This window comes from Ictidomys tridecemlineatus, chromosome 5, assembly GCF_052094955.1.
Source record: "Ictidomys tridecemlineatus isolate mIctTri1 chromosome 5, mIctTri1.hap1, whole genome shotgun sequence".
Lineage (NCBI taxonomy): Eukaryota > Metazoa > Chordata > Mammalia > Rodentia > Sciuridae > Ictidomys > Ictidomys tridecemlineatus.
The window spans coordinates 136,445,004-136,468,135 of NC_135481.1; the positions used below are offsets into that span (position 1 = coordinate 136,445,004).

Genomic DNA, 23,132 nt, shown 5'->3' on the forward strand with positions numbered 1-23,132 from the left:
TATCCAATATCAGTCATAAAAGGATATATACTCCTGTGAGCCCTTTAAGGGCTAGGACTATCTCTTGTTCATACCAAAGACTTCCAGCTGCTGCAGTCTGCCAGGCATTAAAAAAGGAATAGACAGCTCTATACACACTGATATGGGACCAACTCCAAAATATTCTATAAAATTTTAAAATCCACTATAGTACAGGGTGAATTGTGCACTAACAGTGTTGCACAAGACAGATATGTGGGAAAACTCCATGTACTCGTACCCACATAGAATATCTGAACAGATACAAGAGAAACTGACATTAATGGTTGCCTCTGTGGTGGGGAACCAAGAGAGGGGGGACTCAACTAGGGAACTTGCCTTTCCTATCTACTCTTTGTTCAGTTTGAATATTTTACAGTGTGCTTTAAAAAAAAAAAAGGCAAGAAGAAATGGTAACATCCTGTAAAGGCACTCAAGATATCTTGTTATCTTGAAATGATAAATTCATGTTTCAAAATTTAGATACAATATGAGCTCTATTTTTATAGAGAAAAATGTATAATATATCTCAATATATAGAAAGATGCTGCATTAGGTGCTATTTTAACTGGGTTTTATTTGACATTCTCCTGATAAAAATGCAAACAGTAGAAAAGGGCATAAATGAGAAGCTGTACATCCCCCTTTCCCCTCTCTCAATCCAGTTGACTGATCAGTTTATCACACTGAAAATGTTAACGATCATTATGTCTGACTGCAGGGGATATTTTCTTTTTGAATTTTTCCAAAATTTCTATTTTTTTTCTCAACAAGCATATATTACTATGGAAATAAGAAAAAATATAGATGTTTTAAAGTGCTGTGAATTAGGAGAGGCCTTGAGTCTTCTCCCTCCCTTCCCCCAACTCAGAAAAAAACAGACTTCAGGCACACACATCTCCCTTTCTTCCCATGAAATTCCCTTCACCCCACTCAGTTTAGGAAACAGAATGAAAAAAAAAAAAAAGCAACATTTCTAAATTCCAGAAAAAGCCTCTGGTTCTGTTTTGAACAAGACCCACCCCTTCCTCACCTCCTGCTCTGGTCTCATTGCCTCCACCCTCCTTCTCAAAGCCTCTGCTCACTAAGCCTCCTTTCAGATGCAGAAATAATGCCACAGAGAAGAAACCTGTTGCCTTGCTAATTCTTCAGAGGAATTAAACCCAGGAATCCTCCTCTGTCTTCTCAAACAGGGACTATCCGGAAATGGATCTGAAATACAGTAAAGGGAGAAAAGGAAGCAACCTGGAGAAAAAAAAAAATTCCTCTTTCTAGATCTTAGGTTAAAAAACGACTGGCCTCGTTAAAACCGCACCTTAATGGGGCTCCTTTCCAGCCTAATTGTCACCATGGCAATGACCCCTAGTGGCCATCTTTAATTAACTTGGAATCAGAGTCACCAAATGAGCTCCTCCAGTAAATTGCTCACCAACCCAGGCAGTCACGCGGCCCCTCCTCAGTCCTCTGCCCTCTTTCTTCCAGCACTGATGATGGGGCAGAAAATTCTCAGCCCCAGATTTCGTCTCTACCTTCTGGATTTGTCTGTCATAGTCAAGAGAGGGTCTCAGACCTATGGAAATAATGAGAATGGCTATGGTGTTAAGCATTTTATATGCATCATCTGATTTAGTCGTCAGAGTAGTTGTGGGCAGGGTGCACTATTATTGTCCATCACCTTTATCAACTGAGGAAACTGAGGCTCAAAGAAGCTAAGTCAATAAGCGGCAGAGCTGGGATTTAAAAGCAGGCACAGTGGCTTCAGAGCCAGTATTGTAATGACTCCGCTGAAGATGAAATCCACAGGGTTGCCTCTTTCTCTCGAGCAAAATAAAGACTTAGAGTTATTGCCAATATCTGCCACTTTTCAGCGGTGTGAATTTGGGACCACTTATTTCACATCTCTGGGCCTGTTTCCTCAGCTAGAACAGGCAGGATAATTAAAATGAACCCAAGGTATATGAGGGACCTGAACAGCCTCCTCAGTTCTGTTCAATAATGATTTTCAACTCCAGAAGCTTCCTGTTGTCTTCACCCTGGTGTGGTTTCAGAGGCAAGATGGCATGGAGGTGAAGAGATAAACAAGTGTGATCATCCATCTCTACAGGAGCTCATCCTAGACTCCACTATTTCTTTCACACCTACCTCTGCTCCCTCAGCAACCTTTAGCAGCTGTCTTCCAAATAGATTTGTTTTAAATCCATTCCATTCTGATAGGTGTTTAAGGTGGGAGAAGTAGATAGGTACTAGATCATTGAGAGGAAGAGAGGGTCTCTTGGCTGTAAAAAGAATTTAAACTTCATTATGAACCATACAGGAATCCATAGAAGGACTTTAAGTGTGATCAGATTTGCCTCTTGAAAAGATCACACTAGGGCTGGGGACGTAGCTCAAGTGGTAGAGTGCTTGCTTAGCATGTGCAAGGTCCCGGGTGGACAGTCCCCAGCGTTGGAAGAAAAAAAGAAAAGATTGGATTCTGAGTGGAGAATAGATTGAGAAGCGCGACTGGAAATGACAACCACTTAGGTGGCTATTGAGGTTTGGGGACAAGATGATGATGGCTTGAACTACTTTTCTTCCATAAGAAGCTGTCTCATAGGCAGAAAGGCTGGTCTGAGATGTGGGGCTGAGCAAACACCCCTCTGAAATTCAGCACCACTGGATGGACAGCTCTTGCCCCGCCTCTGAGAACCCTGCCCCTCGGCACCAAGAACTGGCGCAGCCAAACTAGGGGTTCATACCGCACCCAGCACCCCCGCAAGGGCTGGGAGCTTGGGAAAGGAGCCCTGGACTCCTTCCTTTAGAAATATTCCTTTGAAAACCTTTGTTTGCTACCCTCTAAGCTGGAGATAAAGCTGCCGCGCAGCCCCCAAAGACCGCGGTGCGCACTGAGGAGCCAGACACCTATGAACTTTAGGGCCACCGGTGGGAGAGGCTGCCCAAGAGCAAGGTCTCTGAACACAGTCTCCTTCACTCCAGATGCTGGAGTTTATTTCCCCGATTTTGAAGAATTAAAAACGAAGCTGATTCTGCCACGAATTGGGGGAAGGGAACTGTTCCAATCTAATCCCCAGGCATTTCTACGCAGCAGCCCCAGTCGCCTGCTGGGCGTGGTGTCTCTGCTGACAAAGCTCTGGAGAACTATGAAGCTTCTTTCTCTGAGAGTTGGACGGTGTGAATCATTCCAGATCCGATGTCCTCCCTCCCTTGGCAGATCTTCTCTGGGATGGGTCACAAGAGCCCAGCACTTTCTTCCTGGCCTCCCTGTGCAGCATCTCTAACCTAATCTAGTTTCCCTTGATTGGTGTGTGTGTGTGTGTGTGTGTGTGTGTGTGTGTGTGTGTGTGTGTGTGTGTGTTAATCTGGGACTCAGTAGGATTCCTTTTCCTGGAGTTGGGTGGGTGGCATCAGTGGGGATCTGCTGACTGAAGAGACCTTGTGATGCCTTCTCAGGGTTCTGAAGATATGGTCAGCAGAGTCAGGAAAGATGAGAGGGACCCAGATTTCTCTCTCAGAAATAACCTCCGGGTTTCCAGTCCCCAGAGAAGAACTTTCTTTCAGCTTTCCTGTGCAGAGGGAAAAGAGAGCAGAGAGTTAGACCCTGGTTTTAGTTAGGGAAATTTGAAAATCATAGCAGGAGCCCATCCTAGACCATGACCAGCTCCACAGTATTAAACCCTGCAGCGAACCGGACCTTTGCCTTCTCCACCAGTTTCTAGCTCCACGTGGGCATCAGCACCAGTCTAGTCCCTGCTCCTTCCCTTTCACGGGAGCCATCACCTTCTAGCAGCCCCCCTGCTGGGTCCCTGAAACAGGTCTGATCTCAACATTAGAATCACTCCACCCTTAAAGGACAATGAGGTGGATACAGATGTGAAGGAGTGCCTGGGAGCAGGTTTCTTGGTGTGAAGGCATGGCTAGATCTTTATTCTATTCGCAATTTTAATTCTCCTTAAACCCTAGCTCTTTCTTCTTTTCCTCACTCACTGGATGACCTTGGGTAAGTCACTTTTCACTTTGTTGCTCTCAGTCTCAGTTTCTCTGCCTATGAAATAGGGAAAATGTAGTTCTTTCCTGGGGCTACTGAAACGAAAAGTAATCCTTGGATCAGTCCCTGGAAAGTGGCCCTCTGTTTTAAAATGTGACTGCTCTCTTGCTGAAGGGGATATCTAAGGAGACCTCCCAGAAATAGGGAGACTTCCTCTCCCCCAATCAGCCTAAATCCTGGTATCTCTCTGGACCCCGGCAACCTCCCATTGAGACCTGAAGAAATATTTTCCAATTAGTAAAATGGAAAAATCTGTTTTACAGATGGGAAAAGTGAGGACTGAAATTCAACCTGGCTCTGTCCATGATCCCATTTGGGTTCCTTAAACCAAGACCCCAGGTGAAAACGACTTTATTCTTAGCTGGTTACTTTAGGAACCTCTCCTCCCTCCCTGGCCCGCAGCATTTGTCTGGGGGTCTAAGGAACAACAAAAAGTTTCCAGCCAGCTGCCCCAGAAACAAGAGTGTCCATTTCCCCATCATCAAGACTTTGGCTTCCAAATTGGTAAATCCGGGAGGATCAGACTCCTTAGAAGAACAAGATGATTAAATGAAACAAAAATCCATCATTCCCCCTCCCCCATCTCTCCGACCTGACAGACGTTCCCGGGGATTTACCGACAGCCTCTTTTAAAAAGTCCGCACCCCTCTGGCCCTTTGGCCCCTATGGTTTCAAGAAGTCCAATCCGCCTGCTCTAGGAGTGTCTGGGAGCACAGCAGTCAGGATCCTGAACCTGCTGGGGCAAAAGCCGGGGGCAGGACCGCCTGGACCCCCTCACCCGTGCTGGAGCAGACGGGTTGCGGGCTGGTCCCACCCTCTCCGGATCTCGCAGTCCAGCCGCACCCTCCCTGGCAGGACAAACCTGTCTGCTCTTGTCTCCAATGATGTTCAGTGGTTAAGCACCCAGGGTTTAGTCCCCAGTACCCAATCTCTTTTTGATTCTGGCGCTTTTAAAGCCAAGAAACAACTAGTTTTTAGTTAGCCTCAATTGTGGACTGTCGGGAGCTTTGGTATTTATTTATTTTTAGAGAGAGAGAGAGAGAGAGAGAGAGAGAGAGAGAGAGAGAGAGAGAGAGAGAGAGAGAGAGAGAAAGAGAAGAGAATTATTTAATATTTATTTTTCAGTTTTTGGCGGACACATGTATGTGGTGCTGAGGATCGAACCCGGGCATGCCAGGCGAGCGCGCTACCACTTGAGCCACATCCCCAGCCCCGGGAGCTTTGGTATTTAAAAATATCTATGAAAACAATTATTACACGAGTACATAGTGGCGTGCCCACGCACATATATACATGCTTGCGTTCCCGAATAAGCTCTTTTCTCAGTTGCCCACCCACCACCGCAGGGTAGTGGATAAGAAAACTCGGGCGTGGCTGGAAGCAGAATCAGGAATGTCATCGCCTTTGAGGCCAGATCCCACGTGGCACCCCAGTTCTGGACCAAAATGGGGCCGGAAATTTGTCTCTTCCTGGGTCTGTGCAGGGGTGGGTTAAGAGAAGAAGGTGGATACTTTTTCCACCTCCAATGGGGTGAGTGGGTCCCTCGGGCTCACGCCTCCGCAGGAGTCTTCTGGGGAGACAATTTTATTTACTTCGCTAGGTGAGTAGAACTGGGCGCTTGCTCTGAGCAGGGTGCTGGGGCGCAGCGATGAAGCAGAGCTCTCAGTGGCACTCTTCCAGAGCAGGTCAACATCAACTCCAGAACCTGACCTGGGGATCGTCCTCGGTTCTGAATTATCAGCAGCCCAGGCTCCTCCAAGACCCAAACCTAAGCAGCACAGCAGCAAAGGGGCTCTCGCGCTCAGAGAGTCTGGCCCATTTCTGCATAGGTTCACTGCGGACCCGCACCCTCGATTTCCACGCCATCCTGACGTTACGGCGCCCCCAGCGCCTGGCATGTGTACTGCACACAGTAGGAGCTCTGTCGGATTTTTGTCGGATTTAATTCCCTTCCTGTCGCGGGAAGGAGCCTTCTCTATGGAGACTTGGGATCCCCCTGCTGGCGGCCGCCGTAACAACCTGAGTCCGCACCAGCTCAGGAAGTCACTTATTTTTCCAGTGCTGGGGACAGAACCCTGGGCCGCTCATGGGATAGGAAAACGCTCTACCACTGAAACCCTAACCCCAAGAAAGTTTGATTTTTTTAAAGGAGACCTTCAGACTATCCTGAGCCACCCAGACTCCATCCCCACATCCTACCAAAGTTACCCTAGAGAAGCTTGTCAGGAGGATCTAATTTTCCTACAACTTTGTCCTGAATGCAACCAAAATGAAAAATGGTCTTATTTGCCCAACAAATACTTACTGAACATTGTAATATGAATCACCATGGCTACTACTGATTGAGCACTTATGCAAGGCATTGTTGAGCTCTTTTACCTATGGATGCACTTAACCCTCTTAACAACCCTACTATAAGTAGTGCTGTTACTATCCCACTTTACAGTTTAAGACATCCAGGCCAGGAGCTGGGGTTGTGGCTCAGTGGTAGAGGGCTCAACTAGCATGCATGAGGCACTGGTTGGATAAGAAAGAAAGAAAGAAATGAAGAACGAAAGAAAGAAAGAAAGAAAGAAATGAAGAAAGAAAGAAAGAAAGAAAAGAAAAGAAAGAGAGAGAGAAAAAGAAGAAGACATCAAGGCCCAAAGTGATGTGCCCAAGGTCTTTGGATCTAGGTCATCTCCAGATCCCAGGCCCCCAACAATTATATTCACCAAGCAACACTGCATTTAAAACAAAACAAAGTTATCAGAAGTGGTTTCAAAATATCCTTTGTTCTATGATTAACCCCAGGTAATTTTTTTGTAGAAAGAGAAACACATAAATATCTCACCTAGAGAGAGATGTTTGGGGTTTTCCTGGGTATGTGTTTGCATATAGCACCACTATATAGAAAGAGAGTAGGATGGGGTTCTCACATACCCAAGGGGCAGTAGGATTTTTTTAAAAAGCATGAAAATCACTACCAGTTAGAGAGCCCACTCTATTCCTTCAAAACTGTACTTCCTGGGCCCAGTGCAGTGTCACACACTTGTAGTCCCAGCAACTGAGGAGGTTGAGGCAGGAGGATCACAAGTTCAAGGAAAGCTTTAGCAACTTGTGAGACCATATCTCAAAATGAAAAATATACAAACGGCTGGGGATGTTCAGTGGTTAAGCACCCAGGGTTTAGTCCCCAGTACCCAAAGAGATCTGGTAGACTGCTGGTCACTACTGTTCACTACTAAGAAGCCAAGAACCACAAGAGACCTACTTCTTTCTGACACCCTTTCTCTCCTCTAAGAGTCTCTCATTAGTTCCTGGAGATCTGAACGGGCCCCAGCCACCACCCTCAACATGAACTTGGGCATAGCTTTGTTGTGGGCCATAGTATTGTAATAAAGGCACGTTAGAGTGCCACCCCCTTACACCCTTGGGAAGTTGTGCCACAGTGGGAAAGCCATAGACACAGGCCAGGAGCCCAAGAATCTTAGACGGAGAGAGGCTTGGAGAGAAGCCAATCCATCATATATTTAATAGGAGGAATTCAAAGGTGGCACAAATGTTAGATATTCTTCTCCAATCCCTGATACCAGTATTTCATTGTGGAAACTAGAGTCCCATTAATAGGGGCAATGACCAGTGTCTCACTGGGGCATTCTTCTTCCTTCCCATAAAACTTATAAAAATCTCAAATAATTAGTGAATAACAAAACACAAATGGCCAGAGATATATTTACAAAAGTGAAGCCCTGGTAGATCTAGTCCACATGGGTGCTGGAACTAGACAAAGAAAAGATGGTTCTGGTGGTTTATGTGAGGGGGTACATCAAAGGCAGGGATAAGGTTTCCAGGGCGTAGTCTTGCTTCATGATGTCTAGTAGTCAGCAGGTTGATTGGCACCTTCTCAAGTCACACCCATTTCAGGTGCTGTATGGGATCTTTGGCAGAGCTTGAGGGGGAAGTTCACCTGTATCAGGCGATCAATCCCTGTGAAGGTGACATGGGAGGTTCCCAATGCCAGACTTATCCCCTCATTAGGTACAATGTGCAACATAGTCCACACACAGCCCACGGATGGCTTGTGACAGCCCATTTTGTGACTTTCCACTCAGCCCCAGCCTCATCCCTGTACCCTGTGCCAGGCCTGTATGTTGTGCATGTCTGTTTTCCCCTTTTAAGACTCTAGGTTTCTTCAAAGACAGGCTTGTATGTTACTCACAACTGTGTTCCGAGCCCTGAGCACAGAGTCTGACATAGAGAAGGAGCTGAATTGTATAAATCAATCCCCTCCAAGAGCCAGGAGCTGTGGCATATGCCTGTAATCCCAGGGACTCAGGAGGCTGAGGCAGGAGGGCATAAATTTGAGACCAACCTGAGCAACTGTCTCAAAAAAAAAAAAAATAAAAATGGTTGGGAATGATGTAGGTCAGTAGTAAAACACCCCTGGGTTCAATCCTTAGTATCAAAAAAAAAAAAAAAATCCCTCCCACAACATCCCTAACTGGTGATCTCCTACCCCTATTTGAATTCTTATAGAGATGGGACACTCACTGTTTCTCATGGGACTGCTTCCCCCTGGGTGCCAGTTAAGAGGCTCAATTTTTCCTTCTGCAGACACCCAAACCAGAGTGGCACCCTTGGAGCTTTCCCTTTGCCCTGAGAAAGATTACTGACTGTCCCAGACAGTCAAATGCCTGCCTTCTATCCTTGGAGCCCAGACCAAGTAGAAAATCCAGAAAAGGGAGATTTCCTCTTCCCAAAGGGCATGGCAGACACACTTGAAACCCAGAGGAAAGTCCAGACCACTTGGGGGTTTAGTTCATAGTACAAGATCAGGCTGAAGGGGGGCTCATACTTAAGTCCTCCTGTATTTCTGGTCATGAGTGTCTGCCCCAGAAATATAATAGCATATTGATTCCATTGTATTTTCCTGAGTTTTTATGTGTCAAGGTGAGCCAGGGCATGTGCACAATTTCATATGTGTGTGTATGTCAATCTCTATATTTCAACACAGGCTAAGCATGGACCCAGAAATGAGGCCAGAAGGAAATGTGTACCATAAAGGAGGAGGGATGCCATCACCTGTGCACAAGCTGGTGAAAGCCCTGTACCCATGGAACCAGGATGAATTGACTCTCAGGTTGTGTTCACATATATAAGTATGCAGCAGTATGTGTGTGTTTATATAAGCAAATCCCCATGTGTGTGTGGCCTGTGTATGTGTGTATACACAGATACAAAGACCAACTGCAATCTGGTTCTATGTCTGGGTGACAGTGTGTGTGTAGCATGTGTATACATTTACAAATATTTCCCAATCTGGTTCTGTGATCTTGTGGTTGAGTGTGCATGTGTGTGTTTCGTGTGTGTGTTTACAATGTAATCTCAGGCCTGTGACTATGTGTGATATGTGTTTGTGTGTTTAAATGCAAAGTCATGTCTGAGTGAGCATCTGAATGACTCTGTGTGTTCCACATGCACACTCCAGCCTGATTCCATGTCCCCAACTTCATGTGTAGATGCAGGTCCTTTGACCACAATGGCTGAGCCCAGGCAGGTCCTGAGGCTGGCTTAGCGCCTGGGGAAGTATATATAGGTGACTTGTGTTTACCAGCAACCTGGACCAGCCTTTGTCTGGTATCCGCTCCCATTGACCTCAACATTCCTCACCCTGGCAGGACCTCAGCCGTCCTTGGTCACAGACTGCCTTTCCCAAAGAGTCCCTTTAACTCACAGTCCCTTTTCCGGCCAGGGGGCTGAGAGTTGGGGGATATTCATCTCGGGGAGTTTTTGTTCCACCTCATGAAAGGCCTCAATGGCTGGGAATACCATTCTAATTACGGGGAAGCCCAGCTTATGTGGGGGACACAAAGGGCTGTGGTCTCATAGCAGCTCCTTCCATCCGTCAAATAAGTCCGTCTAATGATGGGGTGAGAGCTGTGAATGCCTAAAACAAACTCGAAAAGGAGGGAAAATAAAGCCGCCGGGGGCTTAAAATATATTAAATTACCCTGATTAGGAGTCGTGGCTTTGCAGGCACTGGTTGGAGAGGCTGCGGAGGCTGCAAGTCCCGCTATTCACGTGGGGGGAGAGGGGTCAGTAGGTCGGGGGGGTTCACAGAGCCCTGGCCCATTCTCATGCTAACACCAGGGACACACTGCAGGCTTAGTGGGCTGGAAAATAGAAATGAATTTGCGGTAATCCTCCTCCTCCTTCTCCCTCCCTCCCTCTGCTGCACAGAAGCTTTGCCTAATTGCAGCCCTTAAAGCCTGCTGGGCATTGGGGCAGGGACACACCCTGCAGCCTGCACCCCTGGGCGCGTTCTCTCTCTCTTTTACACCTCCTTTCTGTGGGGCCCCAAAATGAGAATGAGTTCAAGGGCTCATCTAAAGGAGTAGAGGGGTTTCAGTATGGTAGGGTGCGAGTGTGTGTGCATGGGTGTGCACACTTTTCTTTTGAATGTGCAATTATTCATGATTTAATTAACCCTTTACACACAGGCACACCATTCACAGACACACATATCCCTTCACTGTTTCACACACACCTCCTTATACACCCTTTCTCAAATATTCACAAATACATCTTCACACAATTTGCAGACACAGGCATCCATTCGTGGTCCGGTACACACAGCACCCCTCACCCTTTTTCAGGCATTCACAGAGCCCTTTGTGGGCACTCATAAATGGAGATGTGTCCCTTCTCAGGAGGCCATATTCTTCCCAGACATGAACACACATGCATTCATCCCTTCAGAGGTGACCTCAGAAACCCAAACCTGGTCCCACTGCAGTGTTTTATAGCAGAGGAAACAAGATCAGAAGAAAGCTAGAGCTTGGCCCTTTCCCAGTTTTCCTTGAATCAGCCCTATTTCTAACAGTTGCAAGACCTGAGAAGCTTTTGGGTGGAGTTCTCTCTCTCTCTCTCTCTCTCTCTCTCTCTCTCTCTCTCTCTCTCTCTCTCTCTCTGCTGGGGATCCCCTTAGTCCCTCGTCCTTCCAGGACCTGTTGTAGGGTGACGACGCCAACCCTCCCACCCACCTTAGGCCGCACTCTTCCGTGGCTTTGTTCCCGCGACTGTGTAACTTTGGTGGTGTCAGGTGTGGCTCTAAGCCTTTGAGCCCCACAGTGTGGCGCCAGGGGCCCAGGAGAGGCATTCAAACGCCTGCCTCTCCGGCTCAAGGCGCCCTCTGCCGGCGGACCCGTAATAGTCGGGTAGGGAGCAGTCCAAATGAGTGCACGTGACCCTCGGACTTGACCCCGAGAATCCGGCACAGTAAAACCTGTCCCCGACCCCGGGTTTCTCCGCTCAGCTGTGGGAGAAGCCAAGGACCGCGCACCAGACTGGAACAGTAACCGCAAAAGTAAACCGAGCAGAAGGATCATGGGAACCACAAGTCCAGGCTCCGCGGTCCCTTTCCCTTCACGACCTCTAGGAACAACCCCCTTTACCTCCTCCCGCAGAAAGGAAGCCTACCCCGAAGGCGTACGACGGGCACCAGGGACAGGACCTGCACACCCAGAGTCGGCTGCCGGCTGTTAGCTAACCTGAGCCTAATGGGCTCAGCCTTCTCTTCCATGATCCGCAGCCAAAGAAATCCAGGGGACTCCCCCCAGAATTTTCAAGAACCTACCTTCCACCCATCCCAGGCAGAGAAAGTGAGGAACCTCGAGTCCCTAGAAGACCGTGCTGCAGAGCACTGGGGTCAGCAGAGGCCACCGCCACCCTCTCTCCAGGCGGGCGGCACAGGTTGCGGCAAAGTCGCAGCACGACCCCTGCGCTGCAGGTGAAAGCGTGCAAACGAGATCCTCCTGGCCTAGACACTCATTTGCGCTAAGTGGTAACTTGGCATCATGGGGACAAAGTGGGAGCTTGGGGGACCAAAGGCCAGAGACTAAAATGGAGGTAATAGTCCAGGTCGTTTCAAGGAACCACTGAGTTTCAGTAGGCGAGATGGTACAAGAACTAAAGATCTCTACCCTGCTCTTAGAGTCAGAAACAAAGCCAGTACAGGTGACACGTCCAGGGGCCACAAGTTCTACTAGACGTATCTCAGTCTTCAAGCACTCCCAATGATCCATTCTTGGCCCTATACACACGGGGCTCTCTTCCCAATCCCCAAGCCAGCTTGGGTCTAGCTCTTCTGTAAGTTTTTCTAGGTTGGACTCCATAGGCTTTCCTCCGGCTTCCCAGATCCAGGCCTGCCAGCACCGCGTATTCCCGTCATAGGGACGGAGTAACCGCAGGCATTCATCCAGAAGAACCAGTGGGGTGGAGATTTGAACACTAGCGGCACTGTGTAGAGAGGTCACGCCCTCCCCGCGCCCTGAGTCCAGTCCGAGGGCCTCCAACCAGCTCCAGTATTTCTCAAACTGTCCTGGGCCTCAGACCTTGTTCCATCATGGGGGTGGAGGACCCCAGCCTGCTCTGCTTCCATTCCACACTGCTCCTCCCTAGCCCTTGTGGGGAGCCAGGTTGCCCGCCCCTCCCCACCACCAGAGACAGCAGAGATGTGAACCAAGAGCATGGCTGAAAAGAGTAAAAATAGGGGTGCTGAAGGGAGAAGGAGTAGGGTTGAAGTCCTTAATGCTACTACCATGCTCCAATCGCCTCTTGGTGACTAGTCCCTGGCAACTCTCTCAAGCTCTTTCCCAAATTCAGAGATTTCCTGAGGAAACCCAAGCACCCACGCCATTAAACACGCAAGGCAAACCATACAAGAGCAACTAATTCTAATTCCAGAACTTTCTCTAAATAAAATTTGCAAAGCTTCAGATGGGAAAGCTCAGTCCCTGGGCCTAGGTAAGAAGGTAGCACAGGTGGAGAAGGAGATCGTGGGAGGCCCTCCGAGCTAAAGGAAACCCCTTGACTGGGTCCTCCGGATGGCCCTGACCTCTGGTCTCCTTCTGGGGCTGGAAAGGCACCAGGCATACTCCGGTTCCAGCTGACCTAGGATCCCCAAGGCCGAATGCCTGTGTAGTCCCAACACAGAAACCCGCTGGGTATAGGAAGGCGATTTGTGGCAGAAAAGGCAGCAACAAGGAAATGTTGGGCCATCCTGTTTTTTAGCCCATCTCTAGAGGTCACATTCACCATCCCTTGTCTCTGCCCTCATGCAATTGGCTTACCCTCTCAACGACCTCCCGTTAATCATAAAGAGAAACAAGATGATTTTCTAGAATTTCCCAAAATAAGCGGCTGTATTTGAGACAAATTTCAGAAAGCTGATTTTGTTTTCCTCGGTTTGATGGCACTGCCAGGGCTAAAGAGGATCTCTCCTGGCCAGACGCCTGCACTACGGAGGAAACTGGGAGGGGCTGGGGACTCCGGAGGACTCCGTGGACTCCGGGGACTCTCCTGTTTCTGCGGCTAACCGCAGCCGGAGTTTCCACCGCCGGTCTCCAGCAATCTTGGGTTCTAGTGCTCTGTGCCTCGCAAAGGAAGTCAGTCCCTAAACTCCGTAGGACACAACCGCTTCCACCACGCAGGACCCAAGGGTCTTTCCCAGTGCTTGGCAAGAGTTTGGAGGTTGGATGTGCAGGGAACGCCTGCGGTCGGTGTAAAGGGAATGTGCTAGGAAACCCCTGATATACAGGGATTCTGTGAACATCTTGGATCCCTGAACCCTGAATGGACACCTTCATGAGCCATGCAAGGTCTTGGCGGCAGAGCCAGGCTTTCAGTAATGGCTCTGGGCTTCTGTTTATAAAACACAGAATGAAATCGGAAAAGCTGAATGAAGACAAAGCCATTTTTAAACGTTGGATTAGCTAAATCTCCACACTTACCAAACACTTTCATTTTCAGAGCTGTTTGTGGCAGTACGCAGGTCCAGAAAATCGACTGTGTTTAAGGACGAATTCCACCCAGGGAAGAGTTCTGGGAACGTGTGCCCGTGTACACAGAAAGCGCATATGTTGGAAGGAATGTATGAATGGAAAAGAAGCACGCCTTCACCCTCCCAAAAGCATTTAAAGGTTACTGCCTTGCCTTTGTGGGAATTTACAAATTAATACATATTTATCACACTTTTATATCTTCCCTGGGGCTGCCTGGGTTGTGTGGGTGGAGCAGGCCACTCCCTCAGTTCCCTTCTCTGGGAAATCTTAGCTGTGTCAGAAGAAAGCTGCTCTTCGGCTCATCCGGGTTCGCGAAAGACCCATTTTTCCTTGGATACTGGCCTAGGAGTTTGCAAATTGAGCTAGCTGGATCTATATATTCTCCTCCCAAATGTCCAAGACTTAAGAGCCAGGACCAGGGGGCCCAGCTGGAGAAAGTAGGGAGAAAATGGTGCAGTTGGGGCACACCTGGCCGAGGTTGACAGGCATCACGGACACCTTAGACCACTGCTTCCAATATTTTGCACAATGTTTAGGAAACCGGGACAGCAGTCCTCAGGTATGCGCAAGTGTGTCCACAAGGCCCTTGTGGCTAGAATGGCAGTCTTTCCAAAGGTCCTGCCTTCCCCAAGCTGACTTTTCTTATCAATGGGAGAAATGCAGGCTATTGACCCAGCGGCCTCCTCCTCTCCGCCTATTGTTGCAGCTCAATCACACACTTACGGAAGAAAAGCGAGTTTATCTTAGTCTAGAGGGGCCTCGTGTTGAGAGAGAGAGAGAGAGAGAGAGAGAGAGAGAGAGAGAGAGAGAGAGAACACGCGCGCACGCGCGCGCGCCTCAGGGTGGGGAAAATTCTGCATCCAGCACTGTGCAGATGGGTTGAGGATAGCCACTTTCAGAAAAGGGCCAATTTCCCCTTCACAATGAGCGCTAAGTACCTGATAAATAGGGCTGGTGTTTATTCATGAGCAGGTACTTTGGAGATGGCGATTAGAACAGCCGCCCGCGCTGCCTAGCCAAGGTACTTAAAGCCGGGCAGGTGCAGCTCTGCGCGCCGCCCCAGCTCACAAAGCCCACGGCCGCCTCAGCGCGGGGAGGGGGCATAAATGCAGGGCGCGCCCGGCCCCAAGGGCGCGTATCGCGTCGGCACCTTAGCCCTTTGTTCCTCTTCGGAAGCCAAGGCCACTCCACGGAGAGGCGCCCTGGGAAAACCTCCCCTCCAATTACTAGTAATTTCCCATCCTTCCTCCTCCCAGGAGCCCAGTCGGGCAGCTCTCGATCTGGCGGACACTGGAACGCGTCCGACCAGGCTCTGCATCTATATAAATGTTTTTGCCCGTAAGCTGGTTATTAGCTAGCCAGCTAAGTAACTAACTAGGCAAGAAACTGAACCCAGGCCTGGCAACCGCGCGGGCACGCGGCTCTAGCAGCCCCCGCCGCCAAGGCGCCACCTCTGGCGGTGCAGACAACCTCGGGCTTTCAGGTTTTGTTTCAACTCCAAGTGGAGAAAATTGGGGTCTGTCTCATTCTACAGTTTCCTGGCGCCAAGGTCGTGGGACAAACGCGATCTCGCCCCTAGAGCGACTCCAGAATCCCTAAGAATTCCCATCATTTGCGGTAGCCTCGCCATATCACACTTGGAGAGAGCATAGCGGGCGCCGGCCTCGGGGAACAGAAGACAGGATCTTCTGCGCTTAGGGACAGTGGAGCAGCAGTTGGGAGCCGTGACTTTGCGTGGCAATCTGTATTTGACACACCCCAGGTAGCTCAGGCTCTTTGTGTACTTAATGTCGGAGGTCTAAGGCACCGGTGGCAGTGCGCACTCTTGGGGCCTGCTCAGATTGCCTTTTTTGTTGTTGTCCGCACGTTTTTAGTAGTTTAGAAAATACCTATCAAGATAATTTATCTCTAGTCCTCAGAAACAGGAGAAATATGTTTCAAACAAGTTCGGTTCTCCATGGGGCAAAAATTCTTTCAGAATGATAGGAAACAAGAAGCAGATGTCACCCACCACGAGACAGTTTTTACATTTTCCACCCCCCAAAACCTGATGGCTCTCCCATTCGATACAAAATGACCAGGCGATTGTAGATATTGGCGTTCATTATAGACTTTCTTGGAACCTTGGGGCTAGAAGAAATTATAGAGATATAATAATCCTGAATCTCGGGGAAATCCGATATCCCGGATGTGAGCAAACTGGAAAGTAGTAACACTCTGGCTCGGCGGGGAGGAGGGCGGAGGCCTCCCTGTGCCCCAACCCCGGACTACGCTACTACCAACCAGCCTTCTACAGGGCAGGGCAGGGCAAGCTAGTCTAGCTGGATGCCACGATTAAGAAAGAGGGGCCACAAGACAAGCTAGGCTTTCCCTAGAGTCTCCAGCCGGAGCCGGAGTTAAGTTCAAGGATGATGCGTTCTCTCTGGTTACAGCCTGCTCCAAACAGACCCTGGGAGTAGGGGGTTGCAGGACTGCCTGGCAGAGAGGGTCCCAACGCGGCGGACTCCTGAGCCCGGCCGCGTTGCCAATCCGGTGCTCCTAGCTTCTCTGCACAGACTGCCTTGAGTGAATCGCTGCGCGGTTGAGGACTGCGAAATCGGATAGCTCTGGTCCCTACGCCCCGAAAGGCGCGGAGCCGGGACTGCCGACCTCTGGAAGTGAAGCACATCACTAGGCTGGAGTTTACAGGACGCTTCCTCTCCTGCCCCGGATGCAAGAAGGCTGTCCACCTCCGCAGGGTGGCCCTAAATTTAGATAGGAAGTGGTGAATTGGAATAAATGATGGGGGTGAAGAGGAAAGACTAAAGACGCAGCACCGTAAAGCAGTTTTTCTTTTCCATAGTCAATACTTTCAAGGCACCCGTAAAACATGAATTGTGATCAGGAGGATCGTCACTATTAACACTCGCGATTGATTTTCTTTGCATTACAGGTTTAGAATAAACTATAAAAATATAATTAATGTGACTCCTGGGGAAATAGGTATGCTCAGATGTAGTATTTGCCCCCCAACTCCTCTGGTGGACTACCAGCGCCCCTATTTAGTTTTGTCTTTTTTACCCCAGTACTGGGGATCCAGCTCAGGTTCCTGTATATGCTAGGCAAGTGCTCTGCCACTGAGCTATACTCCAACCCTTGCTTTCTTTTTCTAACAAAGTCGTTTGGGGAAGTGTATTTTAAGCTGAGTGGGCACTCCAGGTTTCTGATTTGTGTATTTCCCTCTGGCAAAGTTTCACTGAACCGGGGTTTCCCTAGCTTAGGCTCTCTAGGGAGTTGACTTGAGACCCGGCAGGCCAAAGGAGCCCTGGGCAAGAGTGGCTCTGCAGATCAGGCCCAATGCACCTAATTCCTACCTTAGATCCACCAGGTTCAGAACCCTTTCACCCATGAATAATTTGATTTGATTTTGGAGTGGGTTGGGGTAGGAATCCTAAAGGGTTTTTATCACACCAGCTATCATATCACCAATGCCACATATTTCAGATGATTGCTGATAGATCTATCTGCACCAGGAAAAAAAAATAAAACAGAAACATCTTATTAGCCCTCTTTATTATTAGCCTGGTGAGTGTTGTAAAGCCAGTGCTATTACAGTCAAATTCTAACCAGAAGGCACTAGGTTGGAAGACACCCATCCTGACCTCCCATGCTTGGTGTTTGTTGGCCATTCCTGGGGCCACCCCAGCTCCCTCCTCACTGCAGCAAACCCCTCCTTCGGGTAGGACAGAAGCAACCCTGTGTGTGGAAACCCATCCTTGCCTCTTTCCCTTCAATCCTTCTCACTCTCTTGCTCTTTGGCTCTTTCTCTCTCTCAGTTTGTGATAAGAGGACTGAGGTTTCTCTGGCCCAAGACCAAAAGGCAGGGATTACTGCTGAGACAGTAGTAATTTCTCACCAGACTCACCCTTTACAAAGCACCTTCACACACAGCATCTCTTGTATCCCCTGCCTCACGCAGGTCAGTATTCCTGGTTACCACTGTCACCTTCTGCAACTGACAGAAAACAGGAGCCTAGCGAATGGATGGAGAGTGCTTCAAGATTCCCCCAACCTAAGAAAGCAGAGCTAGTATTTTTCTCGATTTGATTCCAAAGAGGATACAGCACTTTTCAGGAGTTTTGTGGGCAAATACAGGGACTTGATTTGGTACCCAGAGGTGAAAACATTCAACTGAATGTCGCTGTCTCTGATTGCCTACTTCTGTGCAAGGCATAGACCAGAAGAAAGAAGAGGGCAACTAAAACAACTTCCATGGCTTCTGACTTGGGGATATCAGTAGTTCCCAAATGGGGGGTGGGCAGGGAAACATGACAGAAATCACTTACCACAGAGGGCACCCTTAGAGAATGGGCAAATTTGAACTAGATTTGCCACTTACTAGCTATGTGATCTTGGACCACTTTACTTAGTCTCTGTGCTTCAATTTCCTCATCTCTAAAACAGATTAATAATGGCACAGCTCTCAGAGGGTCCTGGTGAGGATTAACAGCTGATACATGTAAAGCACTTAAAAGCATGCCTGGCACAGGTTAGCTGTTAATATGATTTTCCCAGACCTCTGGATACAGCCTCATCCCTTCCCAGTCCTCTTGATTTTCTTTACAGAACATCACCTATTTCTGTCCCTGTACCACTGCTAGGATTTCAACCTTCCCTGGATCCCAGAATCCTATCAGGAAAGGATGGGAAAGGACAGAAAACCTTCTTACTGACTGCTAGATGGGTACTGTGTCTGAGGAATCTCTGTTTCATCCATTACATATTTCCTAATTTTTTCTCCCTCAATCCTCGTGATTCTGGGGCAGAACCCAAGGCATCACACCTGCTAGGCAAATGCTCTAACATTGAATGTCAGCACCAGCCCCCCTTACTTATTTTCTGATGGGGAAAGGAGTCCCTCTACCTGTCCTTTATAATATCTGCAGAAAATGGCTGTGCGTCCTTGGCTTTAAAGAATGAGAGAGTGAGGGAAATCTCACTGACCCATCCCACCCAGGAGAGATCCTGCTCAGAGGTTGGTAGGTCTGTGCAGCAAAGAATTCTTGATGTGTTCTGGCTTCTGCCACAGGCGTGCACACACATGCACACATGAGCTCCTTGAAGGCAGGGTTCCCCCCCCCCCCACTATTTTGTTCTCTGCTGCATCCCCAATGCCTAAAACAGTGCCTGGCAGAGAATAAGCACTGAATAAATAAATATTAATTCAATGAAAGAAGGTGGGAGCATTTCATTGAGATCTGCTTTGGTAGCAGAGTCTAGTCTTAATTTAATTTTCATCAAGACTCAATGGTCAGCTGAGTGTGCTGACTGCACACTTGTTATCCCAGTGAAGCTGAAGCAGGAGGATCACAAGTTTGAGGCCAGTCTTAACAACTTAGTGAGACACTGTCTTTTTTTTTTTTCCTTTTGTGGTGCTGGGTATTGAACACAGAGCCTTGTGCATGTAAGACAAGCACTCTACCAACTGAGCTATATTCCCAGCCTGAGACAGTCTTTAAAAAAAAATAGAAAAAATAACTGGGACCAAGGAAATGTAACTCAGTGGTAAAATACCTCTGGGTTTCCAAAAAAAAAAAAAAGGCATTGATCAGAATTATGGCTAATAAAGACAATATGAACATACTTCATATTTCTTTCCTTAAGAGTCTGCTATCTTGGTCTCCAATTATCTCAATTATTCATAGGGCCATTCTTTCAACTGTACCCCTGCACACACCTGTCCCAAAGTACTTAAGGCACAGGAGGGATAAGATTTCCAGGGTTTGTATTTAAGACACTGGGCATCCACATGACCTCCTGGGGTTTGAGTTGTCTGCCCCCAAAATGGAGCTGCTGCCATTCTGTAATCTGAATTTCACTTTTTCCTCTTTTCCTCCCTCCTTACAGCATGCTTAAAGCACTCAGAGACTGATTGGTGTCATATTTTTCTTCTTTTCTGAAGGGGGGTATTATTTTTTTGAAAATGCCAAGTGACAATAACATTGTCATTAAAGGTGATTTCTATCAATATTAATGGCTGTCATTTGTGGATACATTTACAATGTCTCAGGTACCATACCAACCACAGCATCTTATTTAACCCCCACAACAAATCATAAGATCACTTTGCAAGCCCATTTTAGAGAAAAAGAAATAGAGATCTGGTAAATTACATGTTTTGAAGGGAGAGAGTCAGGAAAAAATATGGCTTGAGGGAAGTGAGCATTCAATAAATAATTTAGAAACAATGCTAGAATGTTGGCAATACAATCAGGCACAGAGTCTAAGCCAGTTCAAAGCCCACCTGCACTTTTCTTTAACTGTAAGACTGCAGGCAAGTTATACAACCCCTTTTTAAAGGGGTCCAATAACAATACCCAATTTAATTGGGTCTTTAATTTGGAGGAATTCTGGACTTAATACATATAAATAATAATCTTTTTTCTCCCAGTCTACTGTAGACTACTATTTGTACCACCCACCCTTTGCAAACCGTGGTGCCTTAAATGCCCTTATTTTACCTATCCATAAATTGGGGGACCTTAGATGAAAAACCCACCCAGGGAGGATCAGGTAAGAGCTCAGATCCAATGTTCCTAAGAGGAAGGATTTGGAACAGTCTCTGGATGATTTTACTGAAAACATTTAGATTCCATTTTTTAAAAGATGTAAGCATTTTGCTAGGCTCCTCCACCATCAGTATGTCAGTATTGCATCATTAGGAGCTTAAAGATGTGTACTAGGTAGGTCACAGCCTCCATTTTCAGTCAACTTCCTGGTGCCCCACTGAGGCTTTGCAGGCTGATCCTAGATCCCATAAAGCTCATGACACTTCAGTTGTGCCAGGTCCTCTAGAGAGCAGAGTGGTGCAGAAGCTGAGCAGCTCCCTTCTGCTGCAGGGGTGGCTTCTCCTCCTCCTCCTCCTCCTCCTCCTCCTCCTCCTCCTCCTCCTCCTTCTCTTTCTCCTTCTCCTTCTTCCTATTTGCATAAAATGTTTCTCCTTTTTTAAAAAACAGAGCACAGAAAACCAGCCTTCTCTCATTGGTTCCTGCTTGTGAATGAGACCTCATATATATAATGGAAGGAGCTCATGAGAGTTGCTCCCTTTATGCTTAAGTCAAAGTAAAAGCCAAACAAATCCAAGCCCCAGTGGTTAAGTATATGTTGTATCTGCCTTTTTTAAGAAGAAGATTTTAAAATTTTTTTATTTTTTAGTTGTAGTTGGACACAATATCTTCATTTTATTTATTTTTATGTGGTGCTGAGGATCGAACCCAGGGTCTCACATGTGCTAGGCAAGCGCTCTACTGCTGAGCCACAAACCCAGCTCTGTTGTGCCTTTTTAATCATTCATCCAGAAATCATTTCATTTACTGAATATCTACAAGCACTTGGCAGTGCAGGTGACTCTCTGAAGAAGTGTCAAGAGAGGGAGAATTGTGAGGAAAATCTGAGCAGTCTCCTGGAGAAGTTACTTTCAGGGCCAAAGTTTGATCAAGAGGAGTGTATTCTTATGGGAAGGAACTTCGGTGTAGGTAAAATCCCAGAAGTGAGAAATCAGGGGAAGACACAGAGAAGGAACACAGAAAGGGAGCAGTATAGTCACATGGAATTCAGAAACCAGGTATCATGGGTGTTCGAACGTCTGTAAAGCACTAGTACACACAAGACCTCAAATCAGGCACCTGAAGAGAGAACAAGTTTGGGCCACTCAGCAGCCCTCTGTGCCCTTTCAGCTTGGCAGTGTGCTGGCTTAGGTGTAGTACAAGCTCACACTGGTACAGAATCCAGGAACCAGACAAGTAGAAACAGCAGGAGGTCCTACAATAAAACTCACCCCACTCCCTGCACTGCTACTAGGTCACAGCCCACCCTCCACCCTGCAATCACCACCATTCCCCCCCCTCCCCGCACCTTAATTTAGGTAAGAGGATAGTGGCAGGTGGAGAGGGCACAGTGGATTCCCCTAATAGCTGTGCCACACACATCCCTCCAACCCTTCTTGAACTTCAGCTAGTCTCTAACTAGGGTACCCTCCTGCTGAAATCTGAGAAAAAGCTAGGAAGCACCAGAGCCAGGAGAAACAGAAGTGGAGACCAAGAGGCTAGCCAGATGCCCTTAGAAAAGGCCGGTGATCTCCCCGGGCCTTCACTGGGCACCCTTACCCGCTGTACTCACCTTCTCAAGCCCCCAGAGTTCTGGAGTTGCAGCGCGCCCCCCGGAGGCCCAGCCCGGCGGCCCAATCTTCCAGTCGCTTCGCAGCACACTCCACTCTGCTGGGTCCGGGGCACAGAGGCCAGGACGGGGGGCGGGGCAAGAGGGGGTGCAGGCGAACCCCGCCGAGGGTTCTTACCTATACGCGGGCATCCGTCCGACCAGGTGCAGTTTGCTGCTGGGACTGCGAGGTTGGGGAGGCTCCCACGGGCTCGGATCGCGCCTCCCCCCGCCCTGAGCCCCTAGACCCTTCGGTGGCCCTGAGCGGGGTCGCCGGGACTAGGGGACAGGCGCCGAGCCGGCGGGAGGAGGCGGCTCCTGCGGGGCGCGGTGGGGCGGGGCGGGGGTATCTGCCTGGCCCCGCCAGGGAGGGGACGTGGGAGCGATTATCCCGGAGAACAAAGGCAGCCAGGGAAGGCTCGGCGCCCCCTACCCCCATCCCCCGCCCACGGGCCTGGCCCTGAACTTGAACTTGTACTTGACACTTTGTCCGGAAGGTGGCGAGGAAGCCCGTCCGAGTTGGGACGGGGCTAGTCAGTTCACCTTCCGTCTCGGGGAGGAGGCGAGCCCATCCTCCTCTGCGCCAGGAGAGAGCCGAGAATCCCCAGCCCGAGAGCGACCCAACTGCATTGGAGTGGAGGGTCCTGGGGTCCGCACGTCCCCTGCGAGAGTTTGGGTGCGGATGAGGCCCGGATCTCTAGCCCAAGGGAGTAGGCCGAGCCCTGCGCCCCTCCTTGGTCCCTGGCTCTCTTCCTATCCCCGGCCAGTCCCGCCGCCCTAGCTGCGCAGGGCAGGCCGGATTCTCTGCACGTCTCGTCGGCAGCCGCTATTCAGCCGCTAATTGAACGTTAATGGCAGGTGCGGATGAGGTCACCAGAGCTGGCTTTTCTCACACATTTTTCATGCAAATTCGCGAAACTCTAAACAAATTTGAATAAAAAGCTCTTTGTGCCTCGTGCCCCCCAGTCCTCTCTCTCCCGCCCGGGGTCCTGGCTCTCCCCGGTGCCCTGGGGCTCCAGCCTGCTGCCTCGCGGGGGGAGCCGGACGCCCTG

General features: G+C 48.8%; 1 long non-coding RNA gene across 2 annotated transcripts; it reads right to left on the reverse strand.

The window, feature by feature from the left end:
* Positions 1-402: 402 nt before the first annotated feature.
* Positions 403-22,901, reverse strand: LOC120886285 (uncharacterized). Of its 2 annotated transcripts, none has more exons than XR_005729158.2 (2): positions 22,220-22,901; positions 403-3,581 (listed from the first exon to the last, which is right to left on the reverse strand). It is a non-coding gene; the product is annotated as an uncharacterized LOC120886285 (long non-coding RNA). The 2 variants fall into 2 exon arrangements; XR_005729157.2 differs by having other exon boundaries at positions 22,045-22,901.
* Positions 22,902-23,132: the final 231 nt, after the last annotated feature.